General features: G+C 47.1%; 1 protein-coding gene across 3 annotated transcripts in view; it reads left to right on the forward strand.

Annotated features, from left to right (window-relative positions):
- The first annotated feature begins 3618 nt into the window (after positions 1–3618).
- Positions 3619–17982, forward strand: part of fam169a (family with sequence similarity 169 member A) — a 94552-nt gene continuing 80188 nt past the window's right edge. For 2 of the 3 annotated variants that reach the window (XM_033018650.1, XM_033018648.1), the window contains exon 1: positions 3620–3759. The gene's annotated coding sequence lies outside the window, so the exon portion shown is untranslated. Of the gene's footprint in view, positions 3760–17982 lie in introns of all 3 variants that reach the window. The other variant, XM_033018649.1, reaches the window with a different exon arrangement.

A 17982-nucleotide genomic window follows, 5' to 3' on the forward strand; every position in this document is an offset into this window, starting at 1 on the left:
TGGTTCGACGAGGCAAACGCGGCATTCGAGGGTGCCGAGGTAGCGCTGGCCAATGCCTCTATGCTGGTGCACCCAAGTACGTCTGCCTCCACAGCTCACCGTTGACGCTTCAGATGCTGCTGTTGGTGCAGTTCTGGAGCAGTTCGTTGGCAAGCGCTGGCAGCCGCTGCCGTTTTTCAGTTGGCAGCAGCGGGCTCCAGAGTGTAAGGATAGTGCTTTCGATAGGGAACTGTTGGCGCTCTACCTGGTTGTCAGGCATTTCACGTATTTCCTTGAGGGCTGCGCCTTCACCGCTTTCACAGACCACAAACCTCTTATGTTCGCCTTTACTAAAATCGCGGATCTGTGGCAGCAGCGGCACCTCGCCTACATCTCCGAATTCACGACCGATATTCGGCACGTAGCCGGGCAGCTTAATGTCGTGGCCGACGCCTTGTCCCGTCCCGCCATTCCCTCAGTTTTGGCTCTCGACCGAGGCGTCAACTACAGTGAGCTGGCAGTGGGCTGATGCCAGTATGGAGGACTACCGCACCGTGGACTCGGGCCTCCGGTTAGCCGAGGTGCCTTGTGGCGCTGCTGGTAACCAGCTCCTGTGTGATATCTCCACAGGACATGCTCGCCCAGTCGTTCCCGTCAGTTGGAGGCGGCGGGTTTTCGACGAGGCGCATGGTTTATCCCACCCCTCCATACGAGCGGCGTTCGCCCTTGTAGCTGCTAAGTTCATCTGGCATGGACTACGTAAGCAGGTGGCTGCTTGTGCCCGCGCCTGCATTCCGTGCCAGACTTCCAAGGTCCAACGACATGTGCGATCTCCCGCGCAGGGTTCCACTATCCCGGAGGACAGTGGGGCTTGCAGTTCAACCCTTCCAAATGTGAAACCATGCGTGTCACCAGAAAGAGGAATCTAGGCGTCACATCCTACAACATACTTGGTGTCACCCTTGAAGAATCCAAACAAACCAAGTATCTTGGCATCAAATTGCAGAATGATCTGCGTTGGAATGGTCAGACTCATCATGCAACAGTGAAAGCAACAGGTGTCCTAAACTTCCTGAGGCGCAACTTTCATCATTGTTCAGCTTCTGTCAAGGAGAAGCTGTATTTCACCCTCGTTTGACCTCATTTGGACTACGCAGTTGCAGCTTGGGACCCATACACAGCTAAAAACATTTTATCCATCGAACGTGTCCAAAGACAGGCAGCTCGATTTGTTACTAACACCCATGAGAGAGAAGCGAATGTCACCAAACTTCTGAATTCTCTGGGGTGGAACCCTCTCCAAGACAGACGTGAAGCTCACTGTTTGACCTGTTTTTACAAAATGTTAAATGGTCAGCTAGACATAGATCACAAGACCTACACCAACCCCAAACCAATTAGGAGCAGACAGGGCTTTCGATCCAATTTGTGATCCCAGCTACAAAGACAGATGTATACAGCAATTCGTTCTTCCCCCGCACAATTAAAGCATGGAATAATCTCCACCCAACTATAGTTACCCAACCAGATGCAACTAAATTTAAAGTAGCTCTTTCTTCCCAATAACCCTTTCTGGCTTAAGCCCTCCCTTCACCACCTCCAGTTTAAATTCCAGTTGGAATATTTTGGAGGACCAAGCAACCAAGACAGGTTCCTGCATGTTCATGTGGATCTCGTGGGTCCCCTGCCACATTCACGAGGCGCCACACACCTGCTGACCATCGTGGACATGTTCACGAGGTGGCCGGAAGCCATCCCGCTTTCCGATACCTCGGCCGAGGCTTGCGCCCGGGCTATGGAAACCACTGGATCGCCCGGTTCGGGGTGCTATCCGACATTACCATGGACTGTGGGACCCAGTTCACCTCTTCCCTGTGGACGGCCCTGGCACAGCTCTACGGTGCCCGGCTGCACCAAACAACCGCCTATCACCCGCAGGGTAATGGACTGGTTGAAAGGTTCCATCGGCACCTTAAGTCGGTGCTGAAGGCCCGGCTTATGGATCCGGAGTGGGTAGACCAGCTGCCCTGGATCCTCCTGGGTATTCGTACTGCGCCTAAGGAGGATTTGGCTGCCTCCTCGGCAGAGCTCGTTTATGGCATGACCTTGCGGATGCCTGGCGATTTCCTGCCTGCCGCCCGTGGACATGAGGTTTCGGTCTCGGCATTGCTGGCCGAGTTTCGTGAACGGGTGCGCACGTTGGCTCCCGTTCCCACTTGCAGACGTCAGTCGTCCGCGGTGCATGTGCATGTGTTACAGAATTGTGCCTCTGTTTTCCTATGCAGGGACCCTCACCGCTCGCCACTGCAGCAGGTCTATGAGGGGTCGTTTCGAGTGCTGCGGGCCAGAGTCTCCACGCTCACGTTGGACATGGGTGGCCGGGAGGAGTTAGTCTACGTCGGCCGCCTCAAGCCCGCACATGTGGACGGTGACAGTCCGGTGGGCGTAGTTACACCGCGACGTAGAGGTCGTCCACCGGTCGTTCAGCCCTCTCTGAGCACCCCTGTTCCCGGCTTTGTTTCGCCGGTCCCCATTGTTACGCCCGCCCCGCGTCCGAGAACCACACGTTACGGTCGTACCATTCGGATCCCTGCTTGGTTCCGTACCTAGGGTTCTGGGGGGGGGGGGGGAGGACATGTAGCGGCACCCGCTGCAGACTTTCATATGAAGAAAGACTGGATAGACTCGGCTTGTACTCGCTAGAATTTAGAAGATTGAGGGGGGATCTTATAAAAACTTACAAAATTCTTAAGGGGTTTGACAGGCTAGATGCAGGAAGATTGTTCCCGATGTTGGCGAAGTCCAGAACAAGGGGTCACAGTTTAAGGATAAGGGGGAAGTCTTTTAGGACCGAGATGAGAAAAACATTTTTCACACAGAGAGTGGTGAATCTGTGGAATTCTCTGCCACAGAAGGTAGTTGCGGCCTATTTATTGCCTATATTTAAGATGGAGTTAGATGTGGCCCTTGTGGCTAAAGGTATGGAGAGAAGGCAGGTACAGGATACTGAGTCATGATCATATTGAATGGCGGTGCAGGCTCGAAGGGCCGAATGGCCTACTCCTGCACCTATTTTCTATGTTTCTATGTTTCTATGTTTGTCTGCATCCGCCAATACAGCGTAGAAACAAGCCCTTCGGCCCAAGTTGCCAACACTGCCCAACATGTCCCACCTACACTAGTCCCATCTGCCTGCGTTTGACCCATATCCCTCTAAACCTGTCCTATCCATGTACCTGCCTCAACTACCACCACTGGCAGATGGTTCCATTATTAATTCCATTAAAACGCTTTAATTATTCGCTTTTTCGTATTTTAGCAATCCCAGGTTTATGTTTTTTTTTAAATCCCGTTGACAAATAAGAGGTGGTGGGGGGGGGGGGGGGGGGGTGTTCTTGCAAAAACTTTAAGGGGGAAGAAAGGACTAAGAAAGCAACGAATATTGATTTTGAAATCAATGTTGTCTCCGAGGCAGAGTGCAACTTCCAGGAACTCTTGCAATTAGATTTTTTTTTTTGCAAGGAGTATTTGGGTTAATTATAAATTAACCTGCTGGAGTAATTTTTTTGTGTGTTTGTGTAAATCATTGAGGACAGTGCCCCTTTAATTTAAATCGCCGGCGTCGCATTGCGTGAGTCCGTCCGCCCGCTTTCTGTGCTGTAGCATCAGTGAAGAGCAGGGACTGGGCGCTGGAGCCTCAGCTACATCTCATTGCATCTCATTTCATCGCCGGCTGGCGAGTCCCAGGCACCGTGGCCGCTGCATGCATCTGACCTGTCGGTAGGCTTTCATTCCCTATTTGCAACGCCTCAGGGGGGCCGGTTGCAGTTGCAGGTTGAAACCAAAGATCTTTGCTGGAAACTGCAAGGCTCCCCTCCCCCTCCCGGTGTAGATATCAGGCAGCCAGCAAATGATGGGATTTAAGGATTGTTCTGCAAAACCGGCAGCAGAGCGCAGGCTTAGAACAACAGAGGGGAAGGGGGAAGGGGAGATTGGAAGGGGGGTGGTGGATGGAAGGAGGGTAAGTGAGGGAGTGGGGAAGAGAGGAGGGAGAGGGGGAAATTGGTGGTGGGGGTATGGGGAGGGAGGGGGATGAGGGAGAAATGGGTGGGGAGAGGGGGAGAGGTGGAAGATTCTATCTATCTATTATCTTCTATCTATTGGAAGTGGAGTGGGAGAGGGAAAGGAGATGGAAGGGAGGGTGCTTTGGGGAAAGACAGAGAACAGATAAAAGAGGGGAGGAGATAGAGTGGCGGGAGGAGGGGAAATTGAGAGAGTGTGGGGGAGAGAGAGGGTGGAGGGATGGGATGGGGACAGAGTGGGGGTGGGAGTGAGTAGCAAATCCCAATCAGCCAGAGTCGACGTTCCAGTACCGGGGAGCTGTGTGCATCCAAACTAGATCAGTGTTTGGATGACACTGGACGTTTGGATGACACTGGACAACAGGTGAACTGAGGACAATTGTGCAATGTTACAGAAAACAAAAAATATTGATGAGTTATTGCAGTGAATTTTTATTTGTGCTGAAACCTTTTTTTGATTGTAATCCTCCTGCAAGTGCAGCGGGAGAAAGTGGGTCAGTGTCAGATTGGATTGTGAAGTGTGTGTTCTCTAGCATGTGTGAGATGGCATGAACAGTGTAGACTTCTTGATTAGTATAGGGAGACTTCTTGAACCGCAGGCCGAGTGTGTGGGGCGCAGCGCAAAAAAGGCTGAAGGTGAGAGTGGACTTAGTTGAAGTTCGGGGGGAATACTCCAGTGGAGCTGGTGATAAACAGAGTAAGCACAGGATTGTCGGATGACTGCTTCAACACGAGCAATGCATTCCGTTTACAGTTAATGTGCTTTTTCAGACTGGTCTTTCCAATATGGAGGCCTGGATCGAGTGGATGTTGAGAGGATTTTTTCCACTTGTGGGAGAGTCCAGGATCGTAGGCCATAGTCTCAGATGTACCTTTAGGAAGGAGATGAGGAGGAATTCCTTTAGTCAGAGGATGGTGAATGAGAGGAATTAATTGCCACAGATGGCTGTGGAGGCCAAGTCAATGGATATATTTTAAAGCGGAGATTGACAGATTCTTGATTAGTACTTGTGTCGGGGGTTATGGGGAGAAGGCAGGAGAATGGGGTTATAATAATAATAATAATAATAAATTTTATTTATGGGCGCCTTTCAAGAGTCTCAAGGACACCTTACAAAAATTTAGCAGGTAGAGGAAAAACATGTAAGGGGAATGAAATAAATAGTAGAGACATGACTAGTACACAAAGTTAAGACAGAATTCAATACAAAACACAATATGAGGCAATTAATGCACAGATGAAAAGGGAGGGGGACGTGGGGCTAAGGATAGGCAGAGGTGAAGAGATGGTTGAGAGGGAAAGATAGATCAGCCATGATTGAATGGCGGAGTAAACTTGATCGTTTAATTCTGTTCCTAGAATTTATGAACTTTAAGAATATTGACCATAACAAATGGTAAGGAACCAAGTTACACAAAACTGGTGTTGCACATGAAAAAGTGTTTAGTTTAGTTCATTATCACGTGCATAGGTACAGTGAAAAGCTTTTGTTGCGTGCTATCCAGTCAGGAGAAAGATTATCCATGATTACAATTGAGCCGTCCACAGTGTTCATCTTGAATCAACTGGACTCGAGGTGCTGGAGTAACTCTGGTCGGGCAGCATCTCTGGAGAAAAGGAAGAGGTGACGTTTCGGGTCGAGACCCTTCTTCAGACTGAGAGTCGGGGGGGGAGAAATAAAAAGGTACAAAGAGCAGGAGGAATCACAGAGGGTCTCGACCCGAAATGTCACCTATTCCTTCGTTCCATAGATGCTGCCTCACCCACTGAGTTTCTCCAGCATTTTTGTATACCTTCGATTTTTCCAGCATCTGCAGTTCTTTCTTAAACACTTACTCAATGTTCTGTTTTGGCTTCAGGTTTCTGCCATGTATTTTTTAGTTTTGCTTCAATAACGAGTGGTAATGTGCGGTGAAAAGTATTAAGCTGTCGTTTAATATTGGTGTTCCTTTAAACTTTACGGGAAATATGCATCCAATTTTTTTCCTGACTAAACTCAGCATGTATGTACTAGTTTAGTCTGAAGAAGGGTTTCGGCCCGAAACGTCGCCTATTTCCTTCGCTCCATAGATGCTGCTGCACCCGCTGAGTTTCTCCAGCAATTTTGTGTACCTTCGATCTTCCAGCATCTGCAGTTCCTTCTTGAACACAATGTATGTACTAGTACTGCTCAAAGTGATATAACTTGTCCTAATTTTCAGCCTGGTTATGAATTTGTACAAATCCTATGGAAATTATTTTTTCCAGTTAACTACTTTCATTTTAAGATGATCGCTGCACCTTTTAGTTTAATTTAGAGATACAGTGCGGAAACAGGCTCTTCGGCCCAGCCAGTCCGCGCCGACCAGCGATCCTCACACACCAGCACTATTACCAACAATTTACCAAACATGTACATCTTTGGAGCGTGGGAGGAAACGGAAGATCTCGGAGAAAACCCACGCAGGTCACTGGGTGAACATGCAAACTCCGTACAGACAGCACCCGTAGTCAGGATCGAAACCGGGTTTCTGGCGCTGTAAGGCAGCAAATCTATCGCTGTGCCGCTCAATCTGTGCCATAATCTACCTATCCTATTTGTGCTAGTGTGGGATTCCACAACAAAGGGACATAAGCGGGTGCCGACTCGAAGGGCCGAATGGCCTACTCCTGCACCTATTGTCTATTGTCTTTCAGATAAGAACTTGGCAGTTTAGGGGTACCAAGGTAGTGGGTCAGGAGGTACACAAAATTGCTGGAGAAACTCAGCGGGTGCAACAGCATCTATGGAGCGAAGGAAATAGGCGACGTTTCGGGCCGAAACCCTTCTTCCCCATAGATGCTGCTGCACCCGCTGAGTTTCTCCAGCAATTTTGTGTACCTTCGATATTCCAGCATCTGCAGTTCCTTTTTGAACAGTGGGTCAGGAGATTTAATTTAGTTTATTGATGCAACATGGAAACAAGCCCACTAGATCCACGCTGGCAATTGATCACCCATTCACACTAGTTCTATGTTATTCCCACTTTCACGTCCACTCCCGACACGAGGTTCAATTTACAGAGGTCATTTCATGTACAAACCCCACACGTCTTTGGGATGTGGGTGGAAACCGGACCAACCCGGAGGAAACTTGCGAGCGGTCACGGGGGAGAACATGCAGACTCCACACAGACAGCACCTGAGGTCAGGATCGAACCCGGGTCATTGGCGCTGTGAGGCAGCGGCTCTACCAGCTGTGCCACTAAGCTGCCCCGCTCTGCCAGTGGAGACCACAGTATTGCTGGTGTTTAAGAAGGAACTGCAGAAGCTGGAAAATCGAAGGTAGACAAAAATGCTGGAGAAACTCAGCGGGTGAAGCAGCATTTATGGAGCGAAGGAAATGGACAACGTTTCGGGTCGAGACTGTTCTTCAGACTGATGACGTTTTGCTGGTTGTATCTTAGAATCGCCATGTATTATGTCTGCCTGGGTCAGACATCTTGTTTTAATTTTAGACCTGCATTAGTTCAGGAAGGGGGGGGGTGGTTAATTCTCCACTGAGAAGTGGGGACCACAGATTGAAAACCATTGCATGGATTAGGTGTTAGACACAGCATAGATAATGGAACAGATGGGTACTGGTTGGCTGGCATGGACATGGTGGGCTGAAGGGCCTGAGCTGCATGTTTTGGATATCTGTGTGATATCAGAAGTCATTTTTTCACACACAGCGTAGTGAAAATCTAGAATTCTTTAGCCCTGTGGAACTTGGAGAATTGATGATGTTCTGATGGTTGAGGTCGGCAAAGGAAATGTAGCAAAAGAGAATAGGTTTATTCACAATGTGTAGGAAGGAACTGCAGATGATTGTTTACATTGATGATGGACACAAAAAGCTGGAGTAACTCAGTGATTTGAGTAAGTGTCTCGACCCAAAACATCACCTATTCCTTTCCTCCAGAGATGCTGCCTGACGCACTGAATTACTCCAGCTTTTTGTGTCTGTCATAGATTTAGTCAAGTTACTTAACAGTTGAGATCAAAGCTCCCGGAAGAAATGCCACTGTTATTCCAATGCTCTTATCATTAATGAAGAGGCAATAAAATTCTTCACAAACATCGACATGTTACTCAATTGCAATTAAAGGCCATCAAGTCCTGAATCCAAGCCCAATGGCCAGTGTGCCCATTGCAGTCTGGAATTCATATGGGGTCTGTCGGATTCATTCTCTTTTGAGACCCAGTTTGATGAGAGGACCTCTGGCTGAATGCTCCAATGTAGGTCTTCTTGTGTGACCTATGGGGATGAGTGGAGGAGCAGAATTCCCTGTAACCCCAGTCTGTTGATGTTCGACCCATTGCGTGCGGTCCTGCTTTCGGTGGATACAAAGATAGTTCCCTTGTGATAGACACAAAAAGCTGGAGTAACTCAGTGGGACAGGCAGCATCTCTGGAGAGAAGGAATGGGTGACGTTTCGGGTCGAGACCCTTCTTCAGACTTGTGAGCTGGTTGCTACCCGGCTCGTTTGGACAGCTGTGATGGGGGCCGATGTCTTTGGTGCAATTTAAAAAGAATGGAGAAGAGCACTTACACAGGTCTATCTTAACTGAATCCCTCGGTTTCAGTTGAGTTAATTGTCACGTATCTTCGTGCAGTGAAAAGCGTTTTGTTGCGTGCTAACCAGCCAGCAGAAAGACAATACACTATCACAAGTAATCCATTTACAGTGTATCCCCCGTATAAAATGGAACTACAGATGCTGGTTTAAACCAAAGATAGACACAAAAAACTGGATGCTGAGTATAAAATGTGATATTTAAAATTATTTGTGTATCTGTTTGTCCATCTGACATGTTTTGAAAGATTTACAAGGATGTTGCCAGGACTTGAGGGTCTGAGCTGAGGGGAGAGGTTGAGTAGGCTGGGACTCGATTCGAATGAGGGGTGATCTTATAGAGGTGTACAAATTCATGAGAGGAATAGATTGGATAGACACACAGAGTCTCTTGCCCAGAGTAGGGGAATCAAGAACCAGAGGATATAGGTTTAAGGTGAGGAGGGGGGGGGGGGGGGGGAGATTTAATAGAGATCTGAGAGGTAACGTATGGAACTAGCTGCCAGAGGAGGTCAGTGAGGCAGGGACTATCCCAAAGCTTAAGAAACAATTGGACAGGAACATGGATAGGACGGGTTGGGAGGTATATGGACCAAGCGCAGGCAGGTGGGACTAGTGTAGCTGGGGCATGTTGGCCGGTGTGGGCGAGTTGGGCCGAAGGGCCTGTTTCCACACTGTATCACTCTATGACTCTTCATAGATGGACCCACAGGGAGAAAAAAATTGTCAATGATTACTTTTGCTCAAATCAAGAGTGTTTAATTGTCACATGTACTGAAACAGAACAATGAAATTCTTACTTGCAGCAGCATAATAGGTTTGTAAACACAGTACTCATAGATAACATAAGAAACAAAAAAATAAAGAGTAGGAGTGAACGGGTCCTTTTCAGAATGGCAGGCAGTGGTGAGTCGAGTGCCGCAAGGCTCGGTGTTGGGGCTGCACCTGTTTACCATATATATTAATGATTTGGAAGAGGGAATTAGGAGCAACACTAGCAAGTTTGCAGATGACACAAAGCTGGGTGGCAGTGTGAACTGTGAAGAGGATGTTAGGAGGTTGCAGGGTGACCTGGACAGGTTGAGTGAGTGGGCAGATGTGTGGCAGATGCAGTATAATATAGATAAATGTGAGGTTATCCACTTTGGTGGCAAAAACAAGGGGGAAGATTATTATCTCAATGGGGTTAGGTTAGGTAAGGGGGAGGTGCAGCGAGACCTGGGTGTCCTTGTACACCGGTCACTGAAAGTTGGTATGCAGGTACAGCAGGCAGTGAAGAAAACCAGTGGAATGTTGGCCTTCATAACAAGAGGATTTCAGTATAGGAGTAAAGAGGTTGCAGTTGTATAGGGCTCTGGTGAGACCACATCTGGAGTATTGTGTACAGTTTTGGTCTCCTAATTTGAGGAAGGACATCCTTGTGATTGAGGCAGTGCAGCGTAGGTTCACAAGATTGATCCCTGGGATGGCGGGACTGTCATATGATGAAAGATTTGAAAAGACTAGGCTTGAATTTCACTGGCGTTTAGAAGGATGAGGGGGATCTTGTAAAAACATATAAAAGGACTGGACAAGCTAGATGCAGGAAAAATGTTCCCAATGTTGGGCGAGTCCAGAACCAGGGGCCACAGTCTTAGAATAAAGGGGAGGCCATTTAAGACTGAGGTGAGAAAAAACTTTTTCGCCCAGAGAGTTGTGAATTTGTGGAATTCACCACAGAGGCCAAATCACTGGATGGATTTAAGAGAGAGTTATATAGAGCTCTAGGGGCTAGTGGAATCAAGGGATATGGGGAGAAGGCAGGCACGGGCTATTGATTGGGGACGATCAGCCATGATCACAATGAATGGTGGTGCAGGCTCGAAGGGCCGAATGGCCTCCTCCTGCACCTATTTTCTATATCTTTGTCTAAATCAATCAATAAATAAATGCAATATTAGTGCAAATCGAAACAAAAGCCCAAACTCCCTTGACAGTTTGTATTTCGAAGTGTTTGGTGTTTGCAATGTTCAAACGCTTGATGTTTGTTGGGAAGTAGCTGTACCTGAACCTGGTGGTCATGGTTTGTAGACTCCTGTACCTCCGATGGCAGGAATGGATGGCGGTGTTGCTCGAAGGGCCGAATGGCCTACTCCTGCAATTGAAATTGGCCCATCGAGTCCTCACCAACCAACCAACACCTCATGCACCTCATCCTACACACTTGGGACAATTTACAATTTTACAGAAGCCAATTATCCTACAAACCTGCACGTCTTTGGAGTGTGGGAGGAAACCGGTGCACCCGGAGAAAGTGCACGCGGTGACGGGGATAACGTACAAACTCCGTACAGACAGCACCCATAGTCAGGAACGAACCTGGGTCCCTGGCGCTGTAATGCCCCTGTCCCACTTAGTAAACCTGAACGGAAACCCCTGGAGACTTTGTGCCCCACCCAAGGTTTCCATGAGGTTCCCGGAGGTTTTTGTCAGTCTCCCTACCTGCTTCCACTACCTGCTTCCACTACCTGCTTCCACTACCTGCTTCCACTACCTGCAACCTCCGGGAACCGCACGGAAACCTTGGGTGGGGCGCAAAGTCTCCAGAGGTTTCCGTTCAGTATTCCTAAGTGGGACAGGGGCATAAGGCAGCAACTCTATCGCTGCGACACCCAGCAATGACTGACATTTGAATGCCCCTTGAACTGATAGGCATTCCTGGAGCATTCAATTTTCAGGTTTTGGGAGAAACTTTAAATAAAATCTTCCCAACACAAGATGTCTGCAAATCTGGAAGTCCGGTTGCCGTTTGCTTACGAATGTGGAAGTCAAAATCATTGAAGTAAAGAAAGGTCTCGACCCGAAACATCACCCATTCCTTCTCTCCAGAGATGCTGACTGTTCCGCGGAGTTACTCCAGCATTTTGTGTCAACCTTCGGTAAAAATCATTGATATGATGCTCGTGCAAATTGTTGTTGGTTTGCAATGATCATTTGTCCTTCTAAATCAAAGCTAATTGCTTCTGACAGACCTGCCATAGCCAGCAGCAATTACTTGACACCAGAATGTGGTTTAACTTCATGAAGCTTGTGGCATGCCAAGATATCTTTTGCAAGAAGTTGTTTCTTACTTTTGTTAGGTGTGTCGGTGTTCTTTACGACGCAACAATGAGCAGAGCTCTAACGAACGTGCTTCACCGACTGAGATTGTTGAAAGGAGGTATAAATACAGGCAAAATGACCTGCAGATGCTGGTTTATATATTTTTTAAAAGGTAGACACAAAATGCTGGAGTAACTCAACGGGACAGGCAGCATCTCTGGAGAGAAGAAATGGGTGATGTTTTGGGTCGAGACCCTTCAGACATACAGTGCCCTCCATCATGTTTGGGACAAAGACCCATCATTTATTTATTTGCCTCTGTACTCCACAATTTGAGATTTGGAAAGAAAATCACATGTGGTTAAAGTGCACGTTGTCAGATTTTAATAAAGGTCATTTTTATACATTTTGGTTTCACCATCTAGAAATTACAGCAGTGTTTATACATAGTCCCCCCCCCCCCCCCATTTCAGGGCACCATAATATTTGTGACACATGGCTTCACAGGTGTTTGTAATTGCTCAGGTGTGTTTAATTGCCTCCTTAATGCAGGTATAAGAGAGCTCTCAGCACCTAGTCTTTCCTCCAGTCTTTCCATCACCTTTGGAAATGTTTATTGCTGTTTATCAACACGAGGACCAAAGTTGTGCCAATGAAAGTCAACAAAGCCATTATGAGACCGAGTAACACGAATAAAACTGTTAGAGACATCAGCCAAGCCTTAGGCTTACCAAAATCAACTGTTTGGAACATCATTAAGAAGAAAGAGACTACTGGTGAGCTTACTAATCGCAAAGGGACTGGCAGGCCAAGGAAGACCCCCACAGCTGATGACAGAAGAATTCTCTCTATAATAAAGAAAAATCCCCAAACACCTGTCCGACAGATCAGAAACACTCTTTAGGAGTCAGGTAGTGAATTTGTCAATGACCACTGTCTGCAGAAGGATTCATGAACAGAAATACAGAGGCTACACTGCAAACCACTGGTTAGCTGCAAAAATAGGATGGCCATGTTACAGTTTGCCAAGAGTTACTTAAAAGAGCAATCACAGTTCTGGAAAAAGGTGTTGTGGACAGATGAGATGAAGATTAACTTGTATCAGAGTGATGGCAAGAGCAAAGTATGGAGGAGAGAAGGAACTGCCCAAGATACAAATTGCCTTTATTGTCATTCAAACAAACAGAGGTTTGAACAAAATTTTGTTCCCTGCATTCATAACAATAAAATAAACATAACACACAATTAGCACAGTTGCACACAAACATCCATCACAGTAAATCTCCAACACCTCTTCACTGTGATGGAAGGTAAAAGTATTTTCTCTTACCAGTTCTTTATTCTTCCGCGTCAAGGCGATCGAGGCTCCTGATGTTAAAGCGCCCGGCGGGCGTTGATAAGTCGCATTAAGCCGATTAAGCTGCACCGATGATGTAAGGCTCTGGGACGGGCCGATTCAAACCCCTCGATTCAGGGCAGGCAAAGTTGCCATTGCGGGAGCTCTCGGAAATCGGTCTCCCACCAGGGACCTGCGAGCTCCCGATTTTACCTTCCGCAGGGGCTGTGGCCGAGGCCTCCGACGCTCCGTGATCGGGTCACCGCCGCTGTGCCACCACAGCCTCCGCTCCAGCCAGCTCCGCGATGGTGAGGCCTCCGAGGCTCCACGATGTTAGGCCCCAGCAAACGGAGACACGACAAGGAAAAGGTCGCGTCTCCGTTCAAGGAAGAAATTAGAAAGTTAAACTTTTCCCCCGCTCCCCCACACACACATATACACAACTAAAAATAAACTTAAAATAAACCGAAAACATACTCTAACGAGATGGAAAAAGAAAAAAGACAGACGGACTGTATGTGAGCCGCAGCCACAAGGCGCCACCACACTGAAGCATACCACCTCATCTGTGAAACACGGTGGTGGGGGTGTTATGGCCTGGGCATGTATGGCTGCTGATGGTACTGGCTCACTTATCTTCATTGATGATATAACTGCTGATGGTAGTGGCATAATAAATTCTGATGTGTATAGACACATCCTATCTGCTCACGTTCAAACAAATGCCTCAAAACTCATTGGCCGGCGGTTCATTCTACAGAAAGACAATGATCCCAAACATATTGCTAAAGCAACAAAGGATTTTTTCAAAACTAAAAAATGGTCAATTCTGGAGTGGCCAAGTCAATCACCTGATCTGAACCCAATTGAGCATGTCTTTTATATGCTTTGAAGAGAAAACTGAAGGGGACTAGACCCCAAAACAAGCATAAGCTAAAGATGGCTGCAATACAGGCCTGGCAGAGCATCACCAGAGAAGACACCCAGCAACTGGTGATCACCATGAATCGTTACGACTTTTTGCAGCCTTTCCTGCTCCTGGACGCTCAGGGTGCTGTACCAAGCCACGATGCAACCGGTCAGCATCCTCTCTACTGTGCACCTGTAGAAGTTTGAGATAGTCCTCCTTGACATAACGACTCTCCGTAATCTTCTCAGGAAGTAGAGGCGCTGATGTGCTTTCTTTATAATTCCGTCAGTGTTCTGGGACCAGGAGAGATCTTCGGAAATATGAACGCCCAGGAATTTGAAGTCCTTGACCCTTTCCAGCATCGACCTGTTGATATAAATGGGACTGTGGTACCCCATCCTACCCCTTCCGAAGTCCAAATCCATTCCTTGGTTTTGCTGGTGTTCAGAGCCAGGTTATTGTGCTGGCACCATTTGGTCAATCGGTCGATCTCGCTTCTATACACTGTCTCGTCCCCATCGGTGATACATCCCACGACAGTGGTGTCGTCGGCGAACTTAATGATGGAGTTTGCACTATGTCTGGCTACGCAGTCATGATTATAGAGTGAGTACAGCAGGGGGCTGAGCACCCAGCCTTGAGGTGCTCCCGTGCTAATTGTTATCGAGGATGACACATTTCCACCAATACGGACAGACTGTGGTCTGTGAATGAGAAAGTCGAGGATCCAATTGCAGAGGGATGCGCAGAGACCCAGATCTGAGAGCTTGGTAACCAGCTTGGAGGGGATGATAGTATTAAAATGGCCTTTATTAAAATCTGACAATGTGCACTTCAACCACATGTGATTATTTTTTAAATTTGACAAATCTCAAATTGTGGAGCACAGAGGCAAATAAATAAATGATAGGTCTTTGTCCCAAACATTACGCTTTGTCCCAACAAAATGCTCTCTAGTATTTGACATTTCCACCCCAGGGAAAAACATTTCTGACTGTCGACCCTATTGATATAAATTCCAAATTAATTTTTACTGTGAATCAGTTGCATTTATAACAACGGGCCATTATGGGCTTTGCCCTTCCTTGGTCATCTGTTGCCGGCCCTGCTTTGTTCTGATCTTGTCTTGCCTCCAGTCCCCTCCCCTCTACTTTCAGTCTGTAGAAGGGTCCCGACCCAAAAGGTCACCCACACGCTTTCTCCAGAGATGCTGCCTGACCCGCTGAGGTACTCCAGTACTTTGTGTCTATCTTCAGTATATATACATTCATATCCATGTTGTTTCCAAACTTAATCTCACACATAATTGGCCTTGGGATGTATTAATACAATATTTGAATGTAATTGTCAGTGCTTTGGTGAATGTGGCTGAATTGACCTTGGCATATTGCAGACTAATGAAATTGAGCGCTAACCTGTTAAATGAGGTCACCAATTCAACAGATGCATGTCTTAACTATTTCTGAATGGAAGAAGAGCATACAGGGGCGCCAAGGTAGAGTTGCTGCCTTACAGCATCAGAGGCCCAGGTTCGATCCTGACTACGGGTGCTGTCTGTACGGAGTTGGTACGTTATCCCCGTGACTGTGTGGGTTTTCTCCGGGTGCTCCGGTTTCCTCCCACACTCCAAAGATGTACAGGTTTATAGGTTAAAATTGGCGTGGGTCAATATTGTAAAATAGTGTGTCGGATAGTTCAAGTTCAAGTGAGTTTATTGTCATGTCTCCGTGATAGGACAATGACATTCTTGCTTTGCTTCAGCACAACAGAACATAGTAGGCATTGACTACAAAACAGATCAGTGTGTCCATATACCATTATATTGTATTAGTGTGCGGGGGATCGCTGGTCAGCGCAGACTCGGTGGGTGAAGGGCCTGTTTCTGCACGGTCTCTTTAAAGGTAAGGAGTAGAAATTAAAAAAGACTGAATGAATGTTTGTACTAGCGTTGGCTTCTGAGGATCAGCAGTGGATGTTGCCAGTACTAGAAAGGCTTTATGTGTTCCTTAAACCTGAACTTTTCCATGTAATGTTCTATGTTCCTTGTTTGGTCACGATTGGGGTGGCGTTTCTGAGGGATAAACAGGGTAAATTGCCTTAGCAAATGCCTTCCAAATCTCTGGAAAAAAAACATATGAAGATTTTTAAATGGGGCAGAGTCGATGGGTGGGAGTTATTTGGAGCCATTGCAAATCGGCCATGGGAATGTACATTTTTATGGAAATTATTTCAGTGAAAAAATATCATTTGAACAACATTCTTGTAATTGGTACCATCTGCAGTTAGGACTGCTTTCACCAGTTTCAGAGAGCTATTGAAGTTGACGTGCGGAATTATTCAATAGAAGCAGGCTAATATATTTGTTAATTATCAAACACACATGCTTAGGAGGAATAGTTTAGTTTAGAGATACAGCGCGTAAACAGGCTTTTGCAGCCCACCGGGTCCGCGCTGACCAGCGATCCCCGCACATTAACGCTATCCTATACCCACGAGGGACAATGTTTACCAAGCCAATTAACGTACATTGCAGTTGTACAGGGTCTTGGTGAGACCACACCTGGAGTATTGCGTTCAGTTTTGGTCTCCAAATCTGAGGAGAGACATTCTTGCCATAGAGGGAGTACAGAGAAGGTTCACCAGACTGATTCCTGGGATGTCAGGACTTTCATATGAAGAAAGACTGGATAGACTCGGCTTGTACTCGCTAGAATTTAGAAGATTGAGGGGGGATCGTATAGAAACGTACAAGATTCTTAAGGGGTTGGACAGTCTAGATGCAGGAAGATTGTTCGTGATGTTGGGGAAGTCCAGGACAAGGGGTCTCAGTTTAAGGATAAAGGGGAAATCCTTTAGGACCGAAATGAGAAAAACATTTTTCACACAGAGAGTGGTGAATCTCTGAAACTCTCTGCCACAGAAGGTAGTTGAGGCCAGTTCATTGGCTATATTTAAGAGGGAGTTAGATGTGGCCCTTGTGGCTAAAGGGATCAGGGGGTATGGAGAGAAGGCAGGTACAGGACACTGAGTTGGATGATCAGCCATGATCATATTGAATGGCGGTGCAGGCTCGAAGTGCCGATTGGCCTACTCCTGCACCTATTTTCTATGTTTCTACGTTACATACCTGTACCTCTTTGGAGTGTGGGAGGAAAACGAAGATCTCGGAGAAAACCCAGGCGGGTCACGGGAGAAGGTACAAACTCTGTACAGACAGCACCCGTTGTCGGGATCGAACCCGGGTCTCCGGCGCTGCATTCGCTGTAAGGCGGCAACAATACCACTGGGCGGTAGAGTCATATTATAGATTATGGCTAGATTATGATGAGGGGAACTCTCCATCATATAACTCCATAAACTATCTTTCAACAATTTTGTTGCACGGACACTCAGAGAATTGCAGATGATGGAGTCTTGAGATTGATACACAGTGTTGGAGTCTTTTAGCAGGATCGGGCAGCATCAATGGAGGACATGGATAGGCTGACATTACAACGCCTCAAATTTTGCTTGAGCAGCTAGCAACCCAGCAGTATGAACATTGATTTCTCTAATTTTAAGTAACCTCTGCATTCTCCCCCCCCCCCAACCCACCTCCACTCATCCTACTAGTTCCCAGAAATAACCCACACAGCCACTGAAAAAACTTGACTACGGGTGCTGTCTGTACAGAGTTTGTGCATTCTCCCTGTGACCGCGTGGGTTTTCTCAGGTTTCCTCCGGCATTCCAAAGATGTACAGGTTTGCAGGTTAGTTGGCTTTGATTGTAAAATTGTCCCTAGTGTGTGTAGGATGGTGTTAGTGTACGGGGTGATCGCTGGTCGGTGCAAACCCAGTGGGCCGAAGGTCCTGTTTCTGCGCTGTATCTCTAAAGTCACGGGAGAACGTACAAACTCCATTGAGACAGCACCAGTAGTCGGGATCGAACTCGAGTCACTGGTGCTGTAAGGCAGCAACTCTACCGCTGCGCCGCTATGACACAGATGTTCCTTATAGTGTGACTTTTTTTTTCCTTC

The sequence above is a fragment of the Amblyraja radiata genome, chromosome 3 (assembly GCF_010909765.2).
Source record: "Amblyraja radiata isolate CabotCenter1 chromosome 3, sAmbRad1.1.pri, whole genome shotgun sequence".
Taxonomy (NCBI): domain Eukaryota; kingdom Metazoa; phylum Chordata; class Chondrichthyes; order Rajiformes; family Rajidae; genus Amblyraja; species Amblyraja radiata.